This window comes from Protopterus annectens, chromosome 1.part1 (genome assembly GCF_019279795.1).
Source record: "Protopterus annectens isolate FY-2018-M chromosome 1.part1, PAN1.0, whole genome shotgun sequence".
Taxonomy (NCBI): domain Eukaryota; kingdom Metazoa; phylum Chordata; order Ceratodontiformes; family Protopteridae; genus Protopterus; species Protopterus annectens.
In genome coordinates, this window is record NC_056726.1 from 71,205,649 (window position 1) to 71,229,155 (window position 23,507).

Sequence of the window (23,507 nt, forward strand, 5' to 3'; positions counted from 1 at the left end):
TATTCTTGAGGTCCTTAGAAACTGACTCCTCATCACATTCCTGTGGGTGTGCCTCGGGTGCATACTATTTCTTGGTAGTATGTTGTTCTTCCAACAATCTTTTCTATATAGGGTTGTTTCTATGACACCTTCCTCATTTTGCCATATTCTCACATCTAAGAAGTCGATTTGTGTATCACTGTACATCACGGTGAACCTCAAGAAGTTAGTGCTGTTTTCTAAATATTGATGAAATTCCTTCAAATCCACAGCATTGCCTTCCCATAAAATGCATATGTAATCCACAAACCTTTGATACAACTTTATGTTGTCTTTCCATGGGTTCTCATGATAAATGACTTAATATTCCCAGTGCGCCAAAACTAAATTTGCATAGCTATTGGCGCACGGCGTGCCCATTGCTGCTCCACATAGCTGAATGTATATTTTGCCATTGAAGATGAAGACGTTGTTTGTTAATATCAACTCCATCAGTTCACAGATGATCACAATTTGTCTCTCACCATACATGCCTTTGTTTATAAGATATTCCTTCATAGCCGTCATACCATAACAGTTGGGGATACTAGTAAATAAATTCTTAATGTCCATACATACCATTAGATGTTTACTTTTATTTCTTTTGGTGTCTGTGAACTCACCCAACTTTTCTATGAAGTCTTTCGTATCTTTCAAAATTGTTGGTACTTTCTCCAGTTCTTTCTTGATGTGATTTTCTACATAAATAGAGGCTGGCTCTGTGATCCATCCTGCTCCAGCCACAATGGGCCTCATTGGTGGTTTGTGTGGATCTTTATGTATTTTTGGAAGGCATTTGAAAGCTGGAATCAGGGGATGTTCAACAATCAGATAGTCATATAACTCTGATGTGATCAGGTTCCTTTCTCTAAGTCCTTCCAGACACATCCTCACTCGACTTTCAATATCATTCAGTTCCTTCTTATTAATTTCTCTGTATGAGGTGCCATCTTCTAACAGAAACAAAACTTCTTCTATGTATTTGTTGGTATCCATCAGAACTACCCCTCCTCCTTTATCAACTGGTTTGATTGTTAGTTCTTTATTTACTTCCAGTTCCTTTAAGGCCATCCTCTCTTCCTTTGCGATGTTAAAAAACTTTCTTCTATTATTATTTTGAATATGTTCAATTATTTCTCTCTCACAAACATTGATAAATGTGTCCATCACCCCATTGTTTTGTGGAACAAAACTACTGGGTTTCTTGAATCTTTCCACCTGTACATCCTTATTGTTCTTGTACATGGTCTTTAACATCACATCTCTTCCAAAACTTCTTAGGCTTAATATAGCCTCATTTTCATCCATTCCTCTTGTGGGTATGAATTTCAACCCTTTATTCAACACATTAACTTGTACATCAGTTAGTCTGACGGATGAGAGATTGAAGATCAAAGATTTCCTTTCCATACTTTTCATCTGTCTTCTGCAAATGATCTCCTTCTCTTTCTTCCTCTGCTCAAGGATCTCATTTCTTTTCTGTTCCTTATCTCTCTTATCCTTAACGGAAAAGTTGGAAAAACCATCTCTTTTTCATTGCTCTTCGGTATTGCTCCCATGTCTTTATTCACATCACCTTGGTGGTTGCTGCCCTGGGGTGCTGGGTTTGCCCTGTTTTCTGTACTTTCAGTGTTGTTCCTTATCTCCTGCCGGGGCAGTGCTGTATCCTCTGCATTGTTCCTGTTGTTACCCTGCCCATTATCAATCATATTTCTCTCTGCTGCCTATGGTTTTTGCATTCTGTTCAAAGAAGCTCTCTTTGAACAATGATAGCCTTGTTCATCATTGTCACGCGGCTGCTGCTTCCTGTTGTATTCTTTTGACCATGTGACGACATCCCCCTTTTTGAAGTGAGTATAGTCTCTTCTGATTTTCCTGGCTTTAATCTGCTCCAACTTACTGTCATACAGGGTGATTTTATAGTAAACTTCTTCTAGTTTAGAGGTACAGGTTTCATTCTCAAAATCCTGCTCTAAGCTCTTTTGTAAGTTCTCTGCCTTCTTAACCAGCTCCATCTCTCTTGGCAAGAAATGCTCTATTAATAGTTTCATGTAATTTCGGCTATGTTCCAGGTTTAAACTTTGCCACTTCTTCAGCAACTCAGGTTGTAAGTTGCCGTAAGTGGGCATCAGCAACACTCTCAAGCCTCTTGGTACAATATTGAAGTGTAGGCAGGCTTTTAGATGTTGTCGTTGCCACTGTAGTCTTTTGAGTTCATAAAGATTATCCTCTAACTCTCTTAAGTCTTTAAAAAATCTGTCCATATCAACCAAATGTGTTCTATTACTGATCATCTGTTCTGTTGTTGTCATTTCATTTCTCAGGTCTATTTTCAATAGTGGATTATCATTCACATTGAACATTAATCTTTTTGACTTACTTTGAGGGAATGTGCATCCTCCATCTATACGAGTAGCCATCGTATTGTTCATCACATTGTTGTTGCCAATTAGTTCCTCTATCGATTTCTCCTTTCTCCCTTCCACCAGCTCTCCTTCCGTTCTGTATAAAACAAGAATAAATCCAACAGCAAAAAGAATGGAACAGGATAGGAGCGTGCTGTAAAAAGTATAGAATATCCAAACAGCAGCAAACAGCACGTATTTCACATCCAGGGCAGAGTCTCTAAAAAGTGATAGGCGCGGTAAGAAGACACAACCACTACCAGTTAGCAAGGTCTCAAGTTGCTTATATATATATATATATATATATATATATATATATATATATATATATATATATTTAGTCACTGTGGCATTCAACAGGGCACCTTCCCACAACATATTTATATTTTGTTAGAGGAGCATTTTGGTAAGTCATCTTTTGAAATAGGCTGTGAAAAATATGCTGTCTTTTCTAAGACAGTCATATTAATTATAGCTAATCTTTGTTCAAACTGCAAATACAATACAATCCATTTTGTACATTGTATCTTGCCAATGGTAAACTAGAGATTAAACTGAGATGTACAGTACTGAGATATACAGTTATGGCCCTTACTTTAATACCTTTTAATACCTAAGTACTGGACTGATGGTCAGTTCAGTGTGAGGTTGAATTGGGATTTATTCATGTTGTAGGTTAGAAATTGAAAACTGATTTGTGTGTTTAAGTAATAAACATGTCAATAAGAGCATGATTACAGTATCACCTAAAGTGTCAGAATAATGTATAAAAATCAATATCAATATATTTTGAACAACTGATATCTTTATATCCCGAATACCTGAATTAGCAAATAGTGTGTGCTGAAATTCAGTAGCAGGTTCAATAAAAAGAAAACGAAAAAAATAATAAAGTGGGCATATTTGCTTTGTTCCTTGAGATATTGCAAAACTGCCAGGCATTAAATTTAATATGAGTGTCTATACATCTTTAGGACTGAGAAAAATACAGTAGTCTTACAACTGCATTTTCTGCAGGATAGCAAGCATACAACTACAAATCAATGATGCAAAACATTTCCTACTTTCTAAGCTTACAAATATTATGTCTTATAAATTTCTGATCTTGACCTATGAAAGAGAATGACATTTTTTGTTACATGTTTCTTTACTCACTATAAATCCAGACTGGTCTAGATGTTGCATTAAGTCTTCATTTACTCACTGATACCTATTCATGGGACAAAATAATAATACACTTTTTACAAACAGTAAAAATGTCTGGTACCATTTTGTATATTTTCGCAGAATTTCATCTGACCATGGTGTCTATTTAACTTTGTTACTCTTTGTTGGTTATTATCTTGAAGCATCTCAATGAAAATACATCATGGCTTTGATTGTATATACAATAAAGGAGGTTTTTGTAGAAGGAAGAAACACACAAGCAAAACTAATAATTCAGAACCATTAATCCAAGAAAGGAAGAAAGAAAGTAGCCCTTGAAAAATATAATGTATCAAAGAAAATAAAAAGTATTTAGAACTTTTAAAGCAGAGTTTCCATTCTAAATATGGATTTAAAACTGTAAGCATCAATATTTTACTTTTTAATGCCTTCATTGCTTTCTTAAAATCCAAAGCATGTTTAATAGTGTACCTTTTCTAATCAGTAATCCATCACAACACAGTTGTAGAGTAATCTGAAACTGAACTAGTGTGACATTTTGAAAAATGCAACAATAAGGTTGTAAGTATTTGTATCTTAAGGCATTCCTTCATTTTTATTTTAAGCATCCTATTAGTTTTACCTATTTATATACCTATTTATAGGAACTTGCATGAGTGCTTTGGAACATAAACAACACTTTTTTATTACAAGAAAATGAAACATCAGCTTCAAATGTTTTCTCCTTAATGCATAAATACATTTGCGGAAATTGCAGTAACCACAGAAGAAAGGCTGCTTGCAGTCATTGACCACTATAAGGCTAGATGGGTTTATATGAGTTTATCAAATTACTGTATCGTTGAACCATGAAATGTCAAGATGAGAACACTGGAATGTTAAATTATCGCACAGCTTAAGTATCACAATCCACATTACCAAACACAAGACAGGCAGAGACAGGACAACAATGATAGTGTGTTATTAAAGTGCCTTCCATTGATGTAGCTTATGAAATTTAGGTTTTGTGATGATTTTACATTTTCATTCTCATCTCAACATTCCAGGGTTCAACAATGTTTTAACTCAATAGATTCAAATAAAACTATAATAAAATCAAATATGCTTGCAATAAGAATATTTTGGATTATGACATAGAAAGACAAGCCAAATAATTATCATTCAGTGAAATAGTCCAATATATTTTTTTGGACAAAACACCTGTAATTTGATTAGAAGCAAAACTTAAAACTGTTCTTCAACCACAGGGGTGACATAAGACTTCAGATCAAACTTAGCCTTAAAACTCTTCCAGCAAGTCAAATTAGGAATATATTTAGAGTACTAATCCACTCCATATAACATACCAATCAATACTATTTTTCATAACTTCTTTCTTATCATAAAAGCTTTAATGTCATTTTCTTAGTTTCTAGTAGAAAATCACACTATATACTGCAGGCTGTATGAGCTGTTAGCAGTTTGTCACAAGAATACACATAGTATAATATGAGCGATCAGATCTACCAATAAAAAAAAAAAAACAAAAAAAAAAAAAAAAGAAAACAGGCCTAGATGAAGAACATTTCCTCTTCTGCTTAATTTGCATCATAATCACTCAACAATTAGAGTGCAATCTAAATAATTAGTTTCAATTGGCACAATCCTATGGATTACAAACTGCAAAAAAGTATTGATCATGAAGTGTAAACAAACAAAATAAAAAAACAAACAAGATAGCACACATAGCTCATTCAATTTAAATGAGTGCAAAAACTGGGTACAAACCAAAATAATGTTGAATACTTATGTACAATCTGGCAATGCCCATAGCAGCAAAAAGCATATTATATTCTAAATGTATTGTTTTCAAATTTTGTATGTTGTTGTGTCTTTCGGAATTTCACGGTAAGGGGTCACCACAGCGGAACTCTGGTCCGCTAATGATTGGTAGTTGATTTTTACATGCTGAGTTACCAGCCCTGACGCACAACCTTCAATGAAGGTATGCCCCTTCACGCATGTCTCCACGCAGAAGACGCTCTAGCTGAGAATCTAACCGGACAGCGTCTTACTGTGAGGTGACAACGCTACCGCAGCACCACTCAGAAATATGCTGTATGCAACAGAACATTAGGGCAATAACAATTTATTGGCTAACTGGCCAAGAATTTCAAAGTATCCACCACAGCCTGCAATAATTAGTTTTCCTGGAGGCTTATCAGTACTACTACTACTTCTACAATGTATTTTGGATATGCAATACATTTCTAGCATTCTAGGTTGAGTGATAATCATTTTGGCTCCATTACCACTGAAAAATCCAGAATGTTCTAATTTCTTAACAAGCACATGGAATTTTAAAACAATTTTATGGTAGTCTTCCATTATAATTTTCCACATGCTAATGTCATCCGGATGATCATACCTCATTTGTGAATGCCTATCAATATTCATAAGTAGTACAGAATTCCTTTTATCAGATGGTTTAACAACTACATTAGAACTGAAGATAAATTCTGGAGGACATACAACTGAATGCCAATAAAATAATTATTTTTGCTTTCTTATTTTTTTTTCAGTGCTAAAAAACCTCAAACGAAAAATAATCAACAAACTTATCAATGACTTTGTTAAAAAATGCAAGTATAACTTAAAATAATCTTAACATAATCAGCATTCAGCAACGAATAGGAACACGTTCATAGGTAGGTACTAGGCTATTGGCCCTAGGGCCTATATAAGCCTAGCCAAAAAAAAATAAACAGCCCTTGCCGGTCCTAAACCCAGGACCCTGTACGCTATAGTCACAGTAGTAAGACATCACAGCAGTAAATGGAAATGGCTTTAGTGAGGCTCAAACTGTGAATGACTACATACAAGGCATATACTCTAACCACTACACTATTGCTTATAAAATAAGTAAGTAAAAAAATATATTATCTGTACTGCCCAAAAATATGGTATTTGTTTCCGTAGCATCTGTCATGATAACTCTATTAAGAGAAAAAAAATGTTCAAGTGTAGCTTTCTCATTATTTTCATGATATCTATCAATGCATTATCCTTCTGAGTATGTTGTTGACATACATTGTATTCAAGTTATAAAACAAAACAGACATAATTACAGAATCTTTAAGCTTGAAATTCTATAAATAGGATTATATTACACATTATGTTGATAACTTCTGTGAAAGACTGTCAGAAAAAAAGTAATCACAGTAAAATATATCTTTGTAATATATATGTGTTTTCCCTGTTGTCAGACTTCTCTTTCCCTGTCATTGCTATTGAAGAAGTTTTTATTACCACCTTGCTTGTAAAAAGGTTAACAGTTACTGTCATGTTGCTCTCAGTTAAAACTTCAACCATTAACTGAACTAATCATGTCTGTAGGCAGAAATAAATTTGAACTATTTCTCAGTGGAAAACATCAGCATCACCATAACTGTTACAGCAGCCATAGTGTCAACAGCCAATGACATCATTCACATCCCTTATATCATGATGTTTCTCTCTATTAATGAAAAAAATCAGTATTGTTACAGTCCTTAGAGTCCCACAATAGCTTTATTTTCTTCTGCTGATTTCAATTTCTTTCTTATAGATTTGCTTCAGCACAGTCATTACTTTTCTTTCAGTCACTCATTTTTCACACCAACAATCAGTTCAGAATAAATATGTTTAATTTCCTTAGTTTGCCTTAAACAGTCTATTTCCATCAATATCTGCAGACATTCGCTTGAACACTTATGGGCTATAGCTACCTGGTATGCGTTCATTATTTTTATAATGTTCATCAAAAGGAAGGGTTGTCTTAACTGTTTGCAATTTAGTAGGCGTTATATGAAATTCTAGATATTTTAGGTCAATATTTATAAAATAAAAATATCTGCTTTTGTTTTCAGTAGTTTTCCAGCATATTCATTAGAAGTGTCAACTTTTCAGGAAAATCAGAGCTATTAACTGGTCTCAGTAATAAAAACAGAATTCCATTTTTACCAATTTCATTAAAAATGGAGATTAGCAAATACTTTTTCATTTAGATGATTTAATAGCCCACCATTTCTACCTTCTACAAGATATACACATAGTCATTTGACAAGTATCACCCTAGGAAACACCTTTAAGTAACTCATCTAAATGAGAAGTGTGTCTCTGGGAAACATATGTTTGTGTAGCTTCTCTAAATTATTATTTATTACTTGTTTATTTTCATTTGTTAACTGAGTAAGTCCACCTGGGTGTAGGAACAGTATATGTGACTCAGCTCATTCTCTGGTGATAGCGTTACTTTGATGTTTATTCACCTAGGTGGATGTGCTTGAAAAGTGTTTTTGACTTTGCCCGGTCTGTCAGTTAGTGTAATGCCATCTTGGTTCCTATTCAAGCTTTGTGGTGGTTTCTACTACCCATCCTCTCTATAAACTTTATATTTAACTAAGTAATCTTGCTTGTTTTATTTATTTATTTATTTATTTTGTGGGTGGCTGCGGTGGTGCAGCAGTTAGCCTTGCCACCTCACAGCAAGAGGTTTTCAGGTTTGATCCTCTGCTGGGTTGCCTTCTGTCTGGAGTCTGCATGTCATCGCTGTGGTCGTGTGGGTTTTCTCTGGGTGCTCTGGTTTCCTCCCACAGTCCAAAGACATTCTGTAGGTGGATTGGACACTCCAAATTGGCCCTAGACATGTGTGTGTGTGTGTGTGTGTGTGTGTGTGCCTTCTGTGGAAGGTTGGGCTCCGGGCTGGCAACTCGACACCGTAAAACTCAACTGCCAATCATGAGCGGACAGGTGATCTGCTGTGGTGACCCCTAAATGGAAAAAGCCGAAAGAAGAAGAATTGGTGTTTGTTTTACCCAGTTGTCAGTGACTGCTATAGTGTCTTGCATTTAATGTAATCCTCTAAACTCATTTTATATCTGGGTATTATGTGTTGGTTACATTAACATAGTCTCTGGCAGTCTGTAACATTTTTACATTATTAAGTAGTCTTTAATGACATTTAATACCTGGATTGCAGGACAGGTTTTACAGCAACTGAGCAAATGCTCTAGCATTATAGTGTTTTGCATTCTAGGTTGGCATGACAACTCTTGTTCACTCTGGTTGACACAAGATTTACTACTGGAGCAATATTTTTCCACTTGTGTACTGTAGACCCAGTATCATGTTTTCAAGTCCCCACCAACTTCATTAGATATTTGCTACTGCTAGCCTGATTATTTAGCATGGTTTTTTTTTTCCTTATTATATCCTGTGGACCATTGTGGTGGTTACTAACTTTGAGGTGTTTACTTTGATGAGAGATAACCTGCTACTTCTGGTATCTCACGATTAATTACCAACACTGTTTTGTGAAGCTTACATTCTGATTACTATGTTTTAGTGCTTTATATCATGTGTACTGTTAACTTACAACTTCAAACTACTGTTACAGATGCTTAAATACTTTACTTCTATTACCACTGTTTTATATCACTAACTTATAACACACAGAACAGTAAGGTCACTTTCATTTTGAAATATACAAATGACATTAATGAAATTAGGAAGATTTTAAATAGACATTGGAACATTCTCATTATTACAGATGACATTAGGGCAATAGTAGGTGACACACCGAGTTTTGTTTTTCGGACTTGTGACAACCTGAAAACAATTTTCTCCCATAATTTGTATGGAGATCCTCATGAAAAAGACGATACATTTGGTGTACCAGGGACTTATCCATGCAAGAACTGCAGCATGTGTCAATATGTTACCGATATACAAGAATATCGACACCCACATGGACATTTTGATTTTTCACCAAGGACATACACAAATTGTAACACCAAGAACTTAGTTTACATGGCCAATTGCGTCTTCTGTCAAGCCTTCTACATTGGCCTCACTAAGAGGAGGCTGAGAGAGCGCATTTATTACCACATCTATGACATTCGCAAACATAATGAGTTGAATGCACTGGCCAAACATATAATTTTAAATCCAACACATCATTTCAAGTTTAGGGTTTTACAAACTATAGACATTACCCCTAGGATGGGAGATAATGATAAGGCGTTAGCGAAGTTAGAGATGGAGTGGATTTTCAGGTCAGGTGCGCACAGAGACCCGGGTATAAATAATTATGTCTCAGTGAAACCTTTCTTAGAATAATCAAATTAGTTGTTCATCGGCTTTTCATATTAAACATGCATACATTTTAACATTTCATTATTTTTTATTTTCATTCTTTAATCTAGCATATTTTTAACATTTGTTATAAGTATATCCACGACTGTGAATTATACACCAAAAGAAGTCGCTGTTTTATATCATGGATTCATAAGAGTGCATTCATCAAGCACACATGCTACTATTCATCATGGCTAAACCATAGAAACTGTTTGTTTAAATCTGAGGGGATTCTTTGAACACTATATATGAGAGTTTTTAATTCTTCTCTTTTTTCTCTTTTTCTTGACTATGAGTGTTTTTGACTGTATAATCTGACAGCTTCACTTGATATAAACTTAGGTCACTTTTCTAGAATAAGACTCGAATATTATGTTCAGAGGTTCCTTTTGTACGGATTGAACAATCTAAGAAATATCATATTCATATATATATTTTTTATGTTTGAACATTTCACTCATTTATTTTTTCATTAAGACATCAATGCATTTATGTATTATACTTTTTTATATTTTTCATGTGGATCTTGCTTAGTATTGGAAACAACAAGATAAAACTATATATTATTGATTAAATATTTATAGTAATAACTTATTAGAACAAACAGCGGAAATTCATGACATTAGATATATATACAGAGATATATTAATGAATTTTTGGGTTAGTACACATATGCACATAATTCATCTTATTATCTTCCGTTTTTACACTTCATGCTATATTTTATATTTCATATTAATTATTGTTTTTCATACTAAACTTATATAAAAATATTATAACTAGTCATTTGTCATGAGGATCACAAGCCTCATATACAGGTCTATATGTCATAAGACCACCATAGACGCACAAAGCACTTTACCATCGGACTCGTTTTTTAAACTAGTTCAGATTTAGATTTTAATCTAGTTGCAGGCAAGATTCAGCTATTCTAATGAGTCTAAACACATAGAGAACTCTGACATTACGTTCATTAAAGGAAATCTAGAGTCAGTTCTTTGAATTTCATGTCTTAAAATTTTATATTGTGAACGTACTACTTACGTATATACTGAATATTTAATATGACATATTTTAATAATGGTGTAATGAAATTTAATAGTGGGCACAACAGCAGGTACAGATAGATACACTATAAGATTCTGATATAGGACATGAATTGTAAAAATCACACTTGATTTATAACAGTATGTTGAACATGAAGTCAGAGATCAAGTATTAAGATGTCTAGTCATACTTCGTTTTATTTATACTTATTTAATTATTTACACATTTCATGTTATGTTCCTTTCATATTTTATAGTTTTGGAACTGATATATGGAAGATGAAATTTATTCATTATTAAATGGACAAGGTTGCACATTCATATGCGTCAACCTATTAATCAAATTGGTTAGAGTGAAATGTGACCTAATAATGCTTCATTTTATTTTATTTTATTTTAGTTTGTTTTAGGCAACATTTTTACTAAAATTTCATTCGTGCTGACTGATTATAAATATGTTTCTTAGAAGATATTATTTGATTATTTTCTAGTGAGGAAATATTGCGATAATATGTGGAACGTATATATCACTTTGAGTGTTTGAGATAGAAGTTCAATGCATAATAGAGGCATGGATTCCTTCAAACAAGTTAACTTTGAAAATCCTTTTGAATAGTTAATTACTTAATTGTTTAATGGTTTTATGTTTAATTGGAAGTATTGTAGATATAAAAGGAACAAGGATAGACACTACTTTATTGATCTGAAGAAGCGTGCAAGCAGCACGCGAAAGCGCTTATCCCTGTTTGTTTTACTGCTTGGAATAAAGGAATTGTTTTGAAGAACGTGTTCTCGTGGTGTATCCTGCTTAGTTACTTTCGTATTCTGATTACTATGTTTTAGTGCTTTATATCATGTGTACTGTTAACTTACAACTTCAAACTACTGTTACAGATGCTTAAATACTTTACTTCTATTACCACTGTTTTATATCATGAATATTGCTCACTTGGAAATTAATATAATTTAACAGATTCCATTAGCTTGCAAGTCATACAAAGTGTAGATTTACTTTGATGTTCTACAGAACCTGTATACTGAGTTTTGCTTTATTTCTGTTTGCATTGGTATATTTTAGCTGAAGGACTATTCTGTATTATCAATGAATGTACTGCACCTCCTGCTCTCATCCCTTCCTCTAACTTTGTTAACAGCACCCTACCTTTCCCCTCCTTATTCTGTCTTTCCTCTCTACTTTTCCATTACCATCACACTAAACTGTGAACCCTACAACCCATTGGTATACTTAACTAGCTTCTCACTAGATGCTTTCTTCCTCAATCTCTCAATTCAGTCCTCCTTTGCCTATCCTGAATGTTTGAGTACCTGTAATATCTTTCATTCCAATACTTACCTCTCTCTACTTTGTTTTCTTTAGGTTGCTAACCTAGGATAAAGGACCTACTATCAAACTCTGCTTGCATCCTCTGCAAACTCCTGGTTATCTGAACTCAACATACTGCAGCAGAACTCCCAGCAACTGTTAACTAGTTAAACTCTTGTATGTTAATCCTAAGTTGCTTATTTTCTACTGTTCATCACCAAAAAGGGTCCTTTACACTACCAAACTGAGCTGACCACTCTCTTCTCCCTGCCTCCTGCACCTGCCAACTCACTTACCCTTCTTCTCCTCTTCAACTCACTTGCCCCTCTCCCCTTATTTCTCTGCTCTTCTATATGTTCTACAGCCTACAGAAGCCATCTGCATCTTGTAAATAATTTAACTATACAGTCTTCCCTTGTTCTATCTCTTCACTGTCTTCTTGCTCCCTCATTTTTTTCTATGACACTGCCATTGTTGAATGATGTATTTGATGATGATGATTGCAGAAGATATAGCAGATATTAAAACTTCCAGAAACTCAGAAATCAGGCAGTGAACAGTTTGATATTGTTTTGTTGAGACCTAGTTTAAGACCAATGAGAGCACTCCATTATTACAGTGTTTCATTGAATACTACAAATTCAGACCAACTACATAGTTGATGGCATGAAAGCAAGTGTTATCTCCATATTAGACACATTAATGATCTGGAACTCTTCCAGATCTAACTTACTATTAACACAACCACTTATCCTATCATAGCTAACTATAGGACCCTCTCTATGTGCCCCTCAGCCCATGCCACCTACCTAATTAGTATAGGGTCTGTATGCATAAAGCCAAACTCTATTCTAGTTGGATATTTAAACTACCCATACATCAGGTACAAGACTTATAAATCCTCACATATGCATACTCAGAAGCTTCTGGACTGCATTAATACAAATTGTCTGGACTACTTAGTCTGCACACCAACCAGAGCAATAAACTCCTGGACTTTGCCTTTATCAATATGAGATGGCATCACACTCAACCAATTATAACTTCCTTACTCATAAAAGTGGACCAGAAGTTAGTCATATTCAACTTAAGACTGAAGCTGGAAGCATCTTCCAATACTTCGGAATTCAGAGATTATGTTAAGGGTAATCTACTAAAACAGAGTGATGACCTGGCTGAATTCAAAAGCCCCTCCTATCTTGACAACCCCATTGGTTATGTGGAATACTTTACTGCCAAATTACATATGACAGATAGATAGATAGATAGATAGATAGATAGATAGATAGATAGAAGATAGGTAGATAGATAGATAGATAGATAGATAGATAGATAGATAGATAGATAGAAGATAGATAGATAGATAGATAGATAGATAGATACATAGATAGATAGATAGATAGATAGATAGATAGATAGCTGCATAGATTCATATGGCTCTATAATACAAGGAAAAAATAATTACATGTAAAAATAAATTTAGCTCTCAGAGTACCCCCCCCCCCCCCAAAAAAACACTCTTGCTAAACAAAATAAGGAACTTCAGACCCAGATTAAATCAACCAAGTCAAATACAAGGTAAAATAGGAATCCAACTGAAGGATAACCACAAAGTTTTCTTTAACTATGTCAGAATCCACAGAAACAATGCTCAGCACTACATAGAACTATCAGTAAGTGATATACCATACTCACATCTGGGCAACACACCAAATCTACTAGCAGACAAGTTTAGTTCATACTTCAATTCACTCTCCTCTCAGATATTTCCAGATTACATACCCACATCTACACCCCCGCCAAATCTCCTTAAAAAAGTACTCAAGGCACTATCTAAGGCAGATGATACTATTCCTGTCTGGTGAGATTACACACTGTGTTGCCTATGGGGCAGCCTGAAACATGATTTGTTAGATCCCTACAAAGACTATTCAATATCAGGCTCAAAACAGGCCTCAAGCCAAATGAATTCAGGATATCAACAGTCAGGTCCCTGCACAAAGGTGGGACATATACAAACTATCCACTGGGGTTGGGACCATACCAGTTACATTTTTATCAGGGAAATGGAGTGAGCAGCCTACAGCATCATATGCATTGGACCTGCATTCTAAGGAAGATTTTTTTTTTCTGGGAGGGTATGCCCTGTGTAGAGGTAGTAACATCATAGGCCTCACCGCACTCTGTCATTTCCCCCAGATGCTTTCATTTAGTCAATCTGTACCAAGATATCACACATCCCATAATAGGAGATGTGTGCTTTAATATGAAAAAGAAGCCACTGCCTCCCTCCTGTAGTGGGCATGCCAGCATAGACGCTCTTTTCTACTTTCTTCTCTCTTGCTGCTCCAACACCCAGGCTGCTAGTTGTTCTTCGATCATCAGAGTCATAACAGTAGCTTCATCCCCTTTCACCACTGAGCCGGCAAATGTTGCTAGCTTTTAAAGTTCAAAATTAGGCTGACAATGAATCCATATGCAAAAATGGGAAAAAGGGGTTGTGGATGGATGGATCACTTATTGCGCATTGAGCTGGTTATTTTCAGCACAGCTGGCAAGGGCAATGCCAAGTGTGTTGGACTGACCAGAAAATTGTTGAAGGATTCTCTCTTGCAGAAGTATTTTATGCATTACAGCCATCAAAATTGATTTCTGTATTTCAGACATTTTTTCTTAGGAAAACTATACAATAAAGATGTGTATTGTGAACCCCTGCAATTGTATGTTGCAAGTGTAGACAAGCAGACATATCTATATTGTTAAAGACATTATGCAGCATTGCTTGCTAGGAGAAGCAGTTAGAAACATGTACAAAAGTCTGTCGTATTGTGTCCTTACTTTTATTACAAGTTCTGTAATGAATGCAGCAGTGTTTGTGTAAAGGGAAAATTGCTGCACATGAGAATTTGCTTAGAGTTCAAAGCATTCTCAAATGCAACTATCTGAGCAGACACTAGATAATAATTGCATTATTTTAATGTGAGTTTTAGAATATGAATTATGATTGAAAAGAATATTCTAGTAGGTTGCAAGTGAGCTGTCCAGTGCTTTTTTAATGCAGTTAAGATAGTGTTTGTGATTTGCAGCCTTAAATTTATATTTGCCTTTGTGTAATATTAGTATCTGTCACTACTATTCTGAATAGTAACGCTTCTTGCCACTACGTTAAGTTTGTGTCTCAGTAGATTTACTGATAGACTCTATTTAGAAACTCATAACAAGAATATATTGGCATGAGTGAGTAGAGGGGTATTTTATATTACCTGGTACTGCAGCTTGACCATTAGCTGCTATATGGGCCTCACAGTTTCTGCAGTGTCCAATAATGACATTAATTTCCAAGCTGAGGACACCTTGTCAAGGTAGGATGAGAACTGCAAAACATCTCAAGTGGAGGGGGGGGCAGTTACCCTGGATTATCACATATGCTGTGATGACTAGGCTTCTAAATGTGAGCTAACTAACCATACAACATGCTAAGTGTAATGTGAATGGGAATATGCATTTTTTCCAACAAGAACATTTCCCTAACTATGTGACAACATTTTCCTCATACTGCCTTACTCCAACAGGTATATAATTTATGGCTTTGGTATTATTAGTAGCAATCCAATGCTTCAGATTTGTCCCCAGCATGCCATTGCCCCAGTCTCTTCAAAGGAAGAAAGTAAACTAAGTAATTTCTTTCTTTTACCCTTGCCAAAACCAACAGTTGAACTTGAGCCACAATGTAATTAATCAAGGATTTTAACTCACTTTGCAAACTGAACTGGATGTGGGTAGATTGGACATTACAGATAAACAATATAACTGGACACTGGTGGCTGAATCTTTCATTTCCTATGTCCCAGTCACTAATGAAGACTCCTAAAATGATTTGCTCTGAGTTAAGGTGATCATAGTGCTAGTGTGACATTTTGTTAGTGATATTTTCATCCTCATCCTGGGGATATAAATACAGGCTTTGGAGCAGATAAACAATACTGACTTTGATGTTTATAAGCAAGAATGCACAGTAGAAAAAGTAATACATGTCTGTATGACAGATGGAATAGGGAAGAATATTATAAAATAAAATAGTGCCCCCTAGTGTTCTTATGAGGAATAGCTAACTGAAAAAAATACATCCCTGTGGAGTTAATACTTATTTATAGTGGATCTTGAAGAATCTGTTACTAGCATAAGTTTCAAATGCCTGTATTGAGAAATGAGGGATAAGATTATGCTACTGAAAAATGTATCTTCTTTCAGAAGAAAAGTAAGCTCCCATACTTTTACTTTTGTTGCTGTTGATTTTTTTTAAATCCCTTTTATAACGTATAGCTAAAGATTTTAATAATGTTTCCTCAAAATTCTATCTTTCAATATACTTTTCCTCATCTGCTACTGGCTAGAAGTATTTAAAAAAAAAAAATAGTTCTTCAAAAATAACTTCTGCAGATTCATCCTTAAAAAGGCATTTGACAAATCAACATTTTTCTTTTGGAGTTGACAGGTAAAGTGCACAACTTTCAGATCAAAACTGAAAATATGCAGGGGCATTTTAAAAATAAGCAGAGCTTTTGAAATCTTTTCATGAATATGATCAAAAAATAAGATCAATGCAGATGTTGACTGCAGACTGAAAGAAGAATTGAACTCAAAATTTCATATGACTTAGAATAAAAAAAAACTGCTAGACAATGCAGATGATTTAGAAAATAGATAACTTAGGAATCATACAAGGAAGTTTGGTCTACCGGGGACAATGGAAAAAGAAATATATTCCTAACTGATTGGAATCTGTTATAAACCACATTCTGTTCCAAAGGGGCAACCTACTGATAGATGAAGACTGAATTTGTGAATGTCATTTGCCTGAAATTCAACCCACTGAGGATTATAGTTCCTCCACAGGAAATCACTGTGGGTTCGGCCAGCAGGGATGCCTCTTTGGGTGCAATTACTCCCTTCTTTTAGTTGGTGCAATCGTAGAGCTGGGACATATAACTTCAGGGGGTGTTGGGGGCTTATGTTCTGCAGAAAACACTTAAAATGAGTGTTTATTGGCCATTTTTTTGGGGAGGTGGATGTAGTTCAGGGATTATGATACATGGCAGGTTAAACTTCATCCGCTCATAGTGGAAGCCTTCCAGTGTCAGTGGTTCCTGCACTTTTTATCTTAATTAGACAAATACGTTTTTTTAAACATAGCCTAGGAAATCTTTCCTATAAAGACTGCAAATAAACAAGTAAAATAAGATTATGATTCTTCTGTTAAAATTTAAGAGAAAAACAAAGGAATGCTGGCCATTAATTAAGGCACATAAGAAGAAGATAACAATCCAGTTATTTATCTAAAAAGACCAAAATTGTTTCTACATTCATTAGAAAGAATTGAAACATTAAAAAAGTCCATCAAAAACAGAAATAATTACTGATATTGAATATGTGGATTGCACTTATTCCACAAAAAATGTACTAGATAAAAACTTCTAGGGAAAAGTTCTGTGGGTAACCTACTGGCAGATGAAGACTGAATTCTTGAATGTCATTTGCTGGAAATTCACCTACATTCACCAATAGTCCTCCAAAAATGTCAATCACCTCATCAAAGAAAATATGTAATGCTTGTTAAATGTATAGATTGCCTTTATTGTAAAATAGTTATTTCAGTAATTCATTATGATCTCCAGCATGAGACATAGGACCCATGTTAAAAAGTCCATCCTACCATGATGCAGTATTTTCTGATTCATAGACACATAAGCCACAACAAGTAAAGAACTATTATCACCATCAGCTACAGTGTAGTTGAGATCAGCACTTCCCACTGCTGTTAACTGTGGTGGTAGCATCGTGCAAGCAAAGGCACCCCTCCTCCATCAGTCACTCTCTCACACACACAATCACACAGAAAAACACACACACACACACACACACACACACACACACACACACACACACACACACACACACACACACACACACACACACACACACACACACACACACACACACACACACCACAGTCCCCACATCTGTCCCTATTGCCAGAAAGTCTTTCATGTCTACTTTTCCCCTGCCCTAGTAATACACAAATGATTACAGCTAGTACTTAATGCCAGGCATTCAAGTTTCACACTTCATATCCTTCAGCAAAGGGTCTACTTTAATTAAACAAAAGCAGAATCCATCGAATACAAATCCGTCGACACATAAACAGCGAAACGCGATAACGTCAAACACGCAAAACCCTAAATTTAAACATAAAAACCGCAATAGTCGGCCAACCCCACTGCCCGTAACATACTACCTAAGCAAACACAACAAAAAACACATACATACACTAACCAAAACCCTACTACTAACCCTAAATTAAAGCACCAAAACCCCACTTGTAACCCTACACTAAACCCCACATACACAACTATCTATGCACTACCCTTAACCCCTCCGTAACCCTAAGGGCCGTAACTACTGCACACTTACCCTACAGAACTATACCCACACAAAATAAATATGCCACACACATACACTTAACAAAACCCTACACTATACCTTACATACATTGCCTATCTATGCACTTACCTTAACCCGCACCCTAACCCTAAGTTCTGTAACAATTGCACACTTACCTTACGGAGCTATACTGTCCTGACTTTTGCCTCATATTTTTGGTCTGTTTCTCATAAAACTGTGGCTTTTCTGGCAAATCATTGAGGACAGAAGTCAGAAAAAATAGAGAAACATTTGAGTTTCAGACTTCATACCCTTCAGAAAATTTATGCTGATGTAAAATCACTTATTCTATCAACTTTCTAAATTTGTAAGAGCAATATTTAAAAAGTGTCCCTATTTTGGGCCTTTGTGCCCCACTATTTATGGCTTTGTCCAGATTTTTTGTTCTAAGAGGTCAAGAAATATGGCACACTCAAACACACACACAGTGAAAGCGATTGAGCAATCCCAACAAAGGAACAAAAATAGGGACAGATTTTAGATATCGCTCTTATAAATGTAGTTCTTTTATATTTAGTATAATAACTATATATAAAACTTTATATGCTGTGTTATCTTCATTTTAGGGGTCAAATAGGTTTTGTGGCTCCAGATGAATTTTATTTGCTGGGAGAAGGGCCAAAATGGCTCTTTTCATAGTGAAAGTTGCAAACCCCTGTAGTGTTTCCTCTACACCCTCACCCCTTTACTGTTAAGGTGCCATTAAGGCTTGAGAACTTAGAGCTACTCCTGATGTCTATTGTCTCATCTCTCAATCCCTGTACTGTTAAAGTACAGATGAGACATGAAAATATAGTTATTCCTAGTGTCTAGTGTTTACTCCTTATCCATATGCCGTTAAAGTGCTATAGAGGCACAATAATTTAGAGTTATCCCTGATGTGTTTTCCCTGATCCCTGTACTGTTAATGTGCCATCAAGCCATGAGAACATAATGTCATCTCTGGTGTCTGGTGTTTTCCCACTAATCCCTGCACTGTTAAAGTGCTGTTAAGGCAAGAGAATTCAGAGCAATCCCTGGTTTCTTTTGTTTTCCCCTTATCCCCCATAAGTGATGTTAAGGCATGGGATTTTAGTGTTATCCTTGGAGTCTAGTATTTCCTCCCCAGTCACTGTACTGTTAAGTTGCCATAAAGGGATATGAATTTAGCATTATCCTTGGTGTCTAGTGTTCTCCCCAATTCTTCATACTGCCATGGATGGATGAGAATTTAGCATTATCCTTCATGTCCAGTGTTCCATCCTCCCATCCATCACCACCCAAATCCCTGTACTGGATTGAATGCACAATAATTTAGAGTTATCCCTGGTGTTTAGTGTTTCAACCCTGATCCCAATACTGTTAAAGTGCCATGATGGTGCAAGAAGTTAGAGTTAGTCCTGGTGTTTAGTTGTCTCCCAACCCAGTGTTGGAGGGTCTGCTTATTAATGTGAGTGTTTGGTATTGTGACAGCCACCCTAGCCCGTGCACATATAAACTCACACACACACATATACACACACACACACACACACACACACACACACACACACACACACACACACACACACACACACACACACACACACACACACACACACACACACACACACACACACACACACACACACACACACACACACACACACACACACACACACACACACACACACACACACACACACACACACACACACACCCCACAAACACAGAGATACACACACCCCTCATTCATTCAAAAAACACTCCGCTAATTAAAATCTTGACTAAACTCCTAAAGTAACTTTCCAAGCTGACATACATACAATCACACATGCAGTCCCTCCAATAAAGTCATCTTCATACCTCTTAACTCTATCTTACCACTAATATCCCCAGCTCTTACCTCTACTAAAATGGATGAAAACAGCCCTTTGTACATTTTCACTACTGCAACATGGAAGGGTTGGGTGTAGATGCCTTCATGGATTTAGTTCTAGGAGAGAAAGCACATGGCTAATTAGCATATGTCTCTTCCCCATACTGCTCATTAGCATGTAGTATTGCTGCAGACATAGCCTGATGGGGTGCTGCGTGTCAATGTACAAAATCTCCATATTAGGACAGTCTCTGAATACAAAAAATGTTAAGTGAAATTCAGTAAAGCTAACACAAAACTTTCTATCATATGTGCATCACATCATGAAGCGCTCATAGGCACAAACAGTTTTAGACTGTAAACACTGTGTAGCAGTGAGCAAGCACCCACAGCCAAGGCACCTTTCAGGCAATACAAATTTTGCGTTAAATAGCTAATTCTATGCAGATTAAACAGGTGGAGTGATCCACAAGCCTTAAAGCAACATGCCAGACACACTTGTAATAGGTGACTCCATAGTCAGACACACTGACGTCCTGCTCACTAGACTGAACAAGGAAAAGGTCACAGTAAGCTGTCTGTCAGGAGCTAGAATCCGTCACATAACACAAGCACTCAGGTCACTCCACAGCAAGTACAAATATGACTCAGTCATTGTACATGCCGGTGTGAACGACCTGAGACATACCGCCCTGGACTACATGAAAAGAGACATAGAGGAGCTCTCTGATTATGTAGCCCAGGCCGGTATGACCCTGACCCTGAGCAGCATCTTACCCTCACCAAGAATGATACCACAGTATAAAGACAAAATGATCTGTTTTAACAATTGGCTTAATTACTGGTGTCATTCTAGGGGGATCCAATGTCTGTCTGCTTGGGATGACATGCTTGACAAGCCACGCTGCTTTCCAAGGGATGGCTTGCACCTGTCACCCCTGGGCTTCTGGATATTGGCCAAGGCTCTTGCAACCCCCATAGTGCCTTTTTTAGGCAAGGCTCAAATGACAAACCTACCTCCCTAGAAAACACAAGTGGAAAAAAACTAAGGGTAATGCTGCTCAATGCCAGAAGTCTAAACCTCAAGATGCATGCCCTTGAAGCCCTCCTCAGTATGGAGAACATCGATGTCTGTGCAGTGACTGAAACCTGGTTCAAGGCTCCTGAGAGCACCCCAGCACTATCAGGTTTTACTTCATATCATGCTTTCCGGCCCCAAAACTTGGACCGAACCACAAAAGGAGGGGGAGTATCCATATTCATCAAAGATACCCACACCTCCAGGTTAGTGGCAACGCACGAAGCATCGGAGACCATCCAGGTGCAACTAACCATAGGCAAAACTGCCTTACAGTTTGTAGCATGCTACAGACCACCCTCTCAAACTCAGGAACCCCACAAAGCCTTCCTGAAGACACTGGAGAGTATGAATGTCTCTCCAAATACCATCATATTGGGAGACTTCAACTACCCAAACATAGACTGGGAACATTACTCAAGCCCCAACACCCTAGCCCAAAGGTTCCTAGAATTCATAAACTCAAATGCAATGGAACAACTAGTCACCATTCCCACAAGAGGAGACAATATACTAGCCCAAAACACACCAACAGTCAATATTCCACCAAAGTTCTTTTATTCCATCAACAATCTGGTACCTCGGCAATTCGCCTTCAAAGGATCACAATTCAACATTCAAAATGAACTCATTTTATACTGTTTCACTAATTGACTAATTAATGAATTTGATTCAATTATGCTTCAAAAATTCAAATTAAAGTGACCTTTGCATAAAATCTGACATTTACATATCTAATATGTTTTAAATATTTAAACCATGTTATGCATTCAAAATTTAACTGTGCAACACATATATATAAAAAAATGTATAACAGATATATAAATAATGTATAGAAAATGTATAAAAAATAAACTTATTTAATACATATATATAAATATATATTAATGTAAAAATATACAAACATGTAAAAAAATATATAAACCTTATTTTTGAAAAAAATTAATTCCATACTAATAATTATTAGATAAATCACTCAATAAATGATGTGCTTTAAACATCATCCCCTAAACACTAGTGAATGAATATACATGTGCATATATATGCACAAAAATATACCCTTATACATTTTTAAAGGCCCAACTCCTGATTTAGACCAAATGGTTTCAATGTATTGAATTTAAGTATCATCCTTGTTTCTAATTCTAACAATTTACCTACTACATCATCTCCCCTAAAGACAGAAGGTTTTCCCAATATACAGAATCTCAAACTATCACTACAACCATCATGAGCATCCATAAAATGCTTAGCAACAGGACTAAAGGAATTTAGATTTCTTATATCCTTTAAATGTTCTAAAATTCTGATTTTTATCATTCTTTTTGTTTGTCCTATATACCAAATGTCCTTGCATGAGCAACCTAATATATATACTACGCTGGTAGACTTGCAATTAAAGAAATGTTTAGATATATGGTGTATGTTATTAATGAATTCAATGTTAATAACCCTACTGCATACACTGCATGAACCACATGCAAAAGTACCCACCCTAACTAAAATGGATCCAACATGGTGTAAAAGATTGTTATTTAGAATTTCTCTAAGATTTTTTCCCCTTTTAAACGAAAAATTAACATGATTAGGGAATAACTCACCTATGTTATCATCTTCACAAATTAAATACCAAAATTTTCTAACTAATGAGACTAATGTATCAGAGAAAGAGGAGAATTTAGTTACAAAAAACAATTTCTCAACATTATTCTTTGCATTATTTTCTCTTTTATCAGAATATATCATGGTATTACCTCTATTATGTGCCAACCTTATATTATCAATCACGCTATCCCTGCATTTTAATAATTGATTATATTCATATCCTCTTTCCAATAGTCTCATGAACACTAAATGTAATTCTTTATCTATGTCTTCCTTTGCACTAGTATGATCCCGAATTCTTTTAAATTCCCCATATGGTAGGGCATTTACTAAGTGCGGGGGATGCATGCTTGTAGCATGTAAGAACATA